The sequence below is a fragment of the Halyomorpha halys genome, unplaced genomic scaffold (genome assembly GCF_000696795.3).
Source record: "Halyomorpha halys isolate HHAL.00 unplaced genomic scaffold, Hhal_1.1 Scaffold1856.1, whole genome shotgun sequence".
Lineage (NCBI taxonomy): Eukaryota > Metazoa > Arthropoda > Insecta > Hemiptera > Pentatomidae > Halyomorpha > Halyomorpha halys.
In genome coordinates, this window is record NW_027113812.1 from 292,335 (window position 1) to 298,190 (window position 5,856).

A 5,856-nucleotide genomic window follows, 5' to 3' on the forward strand; every position below is an offset into this window, starting at 1 on the left:
CAGAAATATATGTAATTTTCAAGGCACAAGATGGTATTTGATGATGAAGAATAATGGAAAAGCTCTCGGGAAAGCAACCAATTAAACGTGAGAAGCCACTTTGACAATTATGAATGAAAACAAATTTTCATGTATGCCTTTTTCTGTCCATGTTTGCGTTCATTCTTAAAACTATTTTCTAAATACTGGTGAATAATTTTTCAGTGGAATGTCAAGCTTGCGAATAAGAATTAATCTCCGGATACATCTCCTGGCTAATTAATTAAATCATTATTCACATCTGGGTTATGTTTATATTCACTATTTTTAATATTAGCAGTACAGTAATAATTAATATGATTCAAGAGTAGGCTGTATTAGAGTGGAGCTCTTGTTTTTAATTTTTATTACATTGAAGCTAGTACCGTCCTAAATTTATATTTCTACCTGTGATTAATAAATCGATACAGCCTATTCGGGGAATAAATTTGGGAATTTTGAAGTGTGCTTTATAACAAAATCAAAATAATACTTTTTGAGAAATGTTAAATTGCCTTCTGTACAATGACCTTTCTCCCATATCTATAGCTAAATTTGGGAACCTGCAGCAATTTCAAAACTTATTGTTCACTATTTTTTCTTAATAAGACTTAACAGCTCTGCCATTCGGAAACTAATCGACAATAAAATATCACATTTATACAATTCTATACTAATACAACATCCGTGCAAAATTAGAATAAAATCTGAGATGGTAAGATTTAAGAGTGTCTTGTTTTGACGTGCAATATTGACCTTCATTTATGGAGGTGTCATCTAAGCAGTCATGAAATATATTTACAATACAGGATAATCAAATTTAAAAAACTGCAAATTTAAAACAAAACTGGGTAATTAATTACTTCCTTAATTGCTTAGTATTGTAACTAGTTAATTAAGGATCAAGAATTTGAAAATTTCCAAAATTAAGGAAAATTCCAAAATCAACCATAAGTGGTTGATGCCTTAAAATAAAAACAACAAATAAAAAAAGAATTTAAATAAATTGACATCAGCAAATGTTTTAGAGTAAAGAAGCTATTCTTCAACTATTTTGTAATATGTAAGATCTAGGTTCGTCTTTTTGTACAAGCAATGACTGATTTTTCATCCTCCTATTGATATAACTGTTCGTCGTTCCGTAAAATATACATTTCCTTATTATATTCCATTTAGTAATACCGATAGATTATGATGACTAATTTTAATAAAGCAAAATTCCAATTCTTCACTTAAGATACTCGAAACATTGTTTTATTTTTGGCCATTAAAAAGTTTTGTTTTTTCTTAAAATTCATGACAGTCCTTTTTACAATTCAAAAAACTGATTTATATAGAAATACCATAAAATATGATAGTAAATATTGTATTTTTAATAATTTTCGTGTTGAAAGACTATATAATTACGTAATATTTCTGATAGGATATATTTATTTAGCCTATTTCATTTTTGAGAATCGAGTGTCATAAATATTGTCAAAACCCATAACCTATTTCTATATTGTCGTTATCGTAATCCTCAAACTTTAATCTACTAAACAATAAAACATATTTTTGTCAGAACTATACTAAAATATTACTTCAGTTCATTAAAATGGTATGTTAGTTATGTAAAAAAAAAAATGCATGGTTACAAAAGGGATTTGGAAGGAAAGAAAAAAACGGAATAACCTATGTTTTTTTAAAATTGTTTCGATTCTATATAAAAATGATTCACAAGAATAACTCATATTTAGAAAAGGCTTCACGGTTTATGTTTATTAAAAAAAAAAGTGGGTGCTTTAATGACATTTTTTCAAGAAATTAGAGAAAAATCATAAGAACACACTTAATTGTGATGAAGACACATTATGGCTTATTATTATTATAAAGAATGATAATGTCATCTAAAAAAAAAGTAATTAAATATATCATGAAAATTATTTAGAGATGCAATACCTTAACCTAGAAGATCATTTTCTCGGAGTATTCCTTACAAAAATACACTTCCCATAAAATAAATAAATAATAATAATAAAAAAAAGACACACTACACTTCTAAGCTTTAAGATTTTTTGAGTTTTGGAGCCTAGCCCATGTATTTTCTCATTTCTATTTCTATTAATCATTTGCCAACAAACTTCTATGGTAATGCCAATTTCTAAACTATGGTTTAGATATTTTACATGATTCATGTCAATTCCATCTTCAGAATTTTTATGATTTGTTTACTCTGAAAATAAAACTTTCTCTTTCCTCCCAATTCTGTGATTTATTCGAGTGATTAAATGAATGAGTTGTTTAAACTATCATTATTCGATAAGATTATTTATTCTTCACGAAGAAGGAAGATATTTGTGTAAAATCGATATTTCCTTTGTTTTCGTTACCGTACAGTTCTTGTGGTTAAAAAGCGGGGCAGAGAAAGACCGGGGGTGAGAATACCAATTTTAGAATTAACTGCTATTATAAAACTGATAGAACCAAACCTAAGTTCAAGAAGACCTGCAAAATTATAACTGAAGAACATCTAGAGAGACTAAGAGTGAATAGAGCACCAATCTTGGGCCAGGAATGGAATCACTCATGGGATAGGAAGTAACTCTCCTTTTTTTTTTCTTTATCCCTTATTAAGGACAATTAACCCTTAACTGTCCAGATAGTCTTCACCAGATCCTTTTATAGTAACCTGGACTGCAGGGTTTAGTAAAAAAATTAACTTTTATTTCTTTAAAAAAAAATTTGGTTAAGGGTAAATATATTTAGAGAATATTTGACTTTATGAAACCACCGAACTCTATTTTTCTGATTACAGTACTTCTTTTTTTTTCAGAAATTACAAATTCCAACTAAAAATAGTTTGATTTTATTAATAACTTTGTGTATTTGTATGTGTGTATGTGAAGCGCCTTGCTCAAAAATAAAAGATTGTAGGAATCTGAAATTATATATGCCAAGTATTTAAGGTACATATACCTTGGATTTTTCAGCAACATTTTTGCAGATATTTGCTTACCTGAAGCTGCCATTTTACATCATGATACAAGGCTCAATCGATTTTGATTTTGTTATATCAATTAATTAATTGGTAATTGATATTGGCTTGGTCTTATCCTCAATGAATTTGTATGAATTCCTCAACAGTGTGAGGTATCTTTAATTTTGTTTGTTTGAAACAATGAACCATTTCATATTTTCATTAGGAACGAAAAATTATTAAATATAAATCATTAAAGGATTTGATAATAACTTTAGATGATAAGAGGAAATACAAAATTACAAATGCAAAAAATACAAAAATACAAAATTTTTCCAGGTTGAAAATACATTTCTTGAAATAAATTTTATATAGTTAGAGTAATTAATAATTAATAATAGTAACAGTAGTCTCTCCTACTAAATAGTTATACGCTATGGATAAAAATAATAAAAAATTAAAGGATTCTATAGTTAATTAAAAAAGATCAAAGGAGATATATTTTTCCAATTTTAAAATAAAGTTTTGAAAGTAAGAACAATAAAATAGTTGTATAACATAAAAAAAACAATATCTGGCCTCCAAAAAGAGAGACGAAAAACCCTTAAAATTAACGGATGAGAAAAATACATCTATGGCTTTTCTAGATGTTTTTCTTATATAATTTTTATAAATTCTCTGATATCAATTATTCTATGAAACTCTACTTTCAAGGGATACTTAAAAGTACATGCATGTCTCTAATCTGTTTATTATTATATTACCATACAACAATATTTTTTATTACAATAGTTCAAATACTTGTATTGTATATTAAAAACTAAAGGAACCTAGTCCGTATCATATAATACAATTTATTAAAACGCTTATTCATTTCTCCTATAAAACTAGAATGATTGCGTTTTTCATTTCCTAATATAGATATGGAAATTAATGAATACATCTAATAGTAATTAAATTTTATTCAAAGCAGGGTGGTAATTAAAAGTTGTGTGATTCGCAAACCCCTCAAGATTTTTTTACTTGCTAATTGTATTTCTGTGTAAAAAAATCTTAGTTTCTGAAATCTGTAAATATTTATACACTCACTGTTGTTAATACAGTAACAATTATTTTCCTAAAAATATTTGGACCGAACATCTTTTAAATTATTAAATAGATCATTTGTAGCCTAAAACTTTTAGTTTTTCAATCTAAAATATTATTTAGATATATTTGATACGAGCGATACCTGTCTTAGAAAATGTCAAGAATGTAATTGGTTATTAATATACTTTCTCCTGCATTTATCGATCCGCACTGTCGACCTTTTTTTATTCTTTAGGATCTGATAACAGCTGGCCTCAATATTTTCAGTCGTTGACATGAAACCCTTATCACAGCTATCAGACTTCGTGACTCTATTTTACTATACATAATAAACAATATTATTATACAGAGTTTAGTAGCGGCGAGACTTAATTATGATTAGCATCCTCGAACAGTCCATTGCACAATGCTCACCAATCTCAACTTACGTATTCATAAGTTATTTAGAATTTAGAATAAAGAAGCGAATCAATATGGAAGTAATAATAAAGAATAACATGGTAATAAAGGATCAAATTAACGATCTTCATTTTATATAACAATTAATTGGACATAGTTGTGTATAATTGGTACAGTTATAATTGAATAGTATTATTTTTCATTGCGTGGTTTATTAAAAAACAAGCTATTGCGCAAATTCCAGGTCAATGATTTTCAGAAATATTGTGTCAATATTATAGGAGCTTCGATACATTTATTTAATGTTTTATGTTAATTTAAAAGTAATGAAATAAAAAAATATTTATAAAATAAACTGGTTCTTCATAGGGTTAATACGAAGTTATCCTAAGGAACAATCAAAACAACTCCAGAACCTCAAATATATCAGGTTAGAAAATCACCTAGACAGAAGTCACGCAACAATGCCAGCTTAAAGATTCATGACGCGTCGTTTTGTTTAGGAGAAACTACCGATGTACAAGACGAACATTGTCATCCATTAAGCAGTAGATATTACGTCATGGAGAAGTTATAGAAGTTGAAGCAGGTCAAGGATACGGAGTTTACCAAGTTCGTAGTAAACCACTGCAATGTCAGCAACTTATCTCTCAGTTGAACCTCACGCTCCTACTCTTAATAAAACTACATCAAAACTTGCATTGACTAAATACAGGATAAGATAGTTAGTTCAGATTTGATAACGTTATGCATATTTAATAAGGGGTACCCAACCTAGCCCAAAACTTTAATTTTTCGATTAAGCAAAAAAGATGTGGTTCTGTAAAACTAGGCAAATCAAACTGTCTAGAATTGAATTAACTGGAGGTCCTCGGGACGTCTTTTAAGTAGTTTTGAATTTTTTAATCAATTTAGTTTTTCAGGATTGCCACTATTTTATGCGATATATATTTTATATTTACATATCATGTTTAGCATTTTGTTTTTAATATTTCTAATTTTACTTCCATGAGTGGAATATCTAAATTTCGATATTGAATAATTTCGAATTTCAGTTTTCAACAGAAATAAAAGTTTTTGAGGTCCTCTTAAATGGACTTTGAGTGTATGCTAGCGCTAAGCCGAAAAGACGAACAAAACTGATTTTACACATTTAGTGCAAGTGGATACCTGAAAAATGGCTCAAACAATTTTGGTTATACTGGGTTTATCAATGAACAGTTAAGTGAGCCTTAATATCAGAATAGTTTGGTCACCTGTAGATAACGAAAAAATTCCTTTCACTGTTTTTTCTTCAATCTTCAACTCATAATATTGTACTTTCACTCTTAAAATTATAAATTAACCATTTTTATAAATTTGAACAACATTTCAAACAAAAACAAGAAAATGAT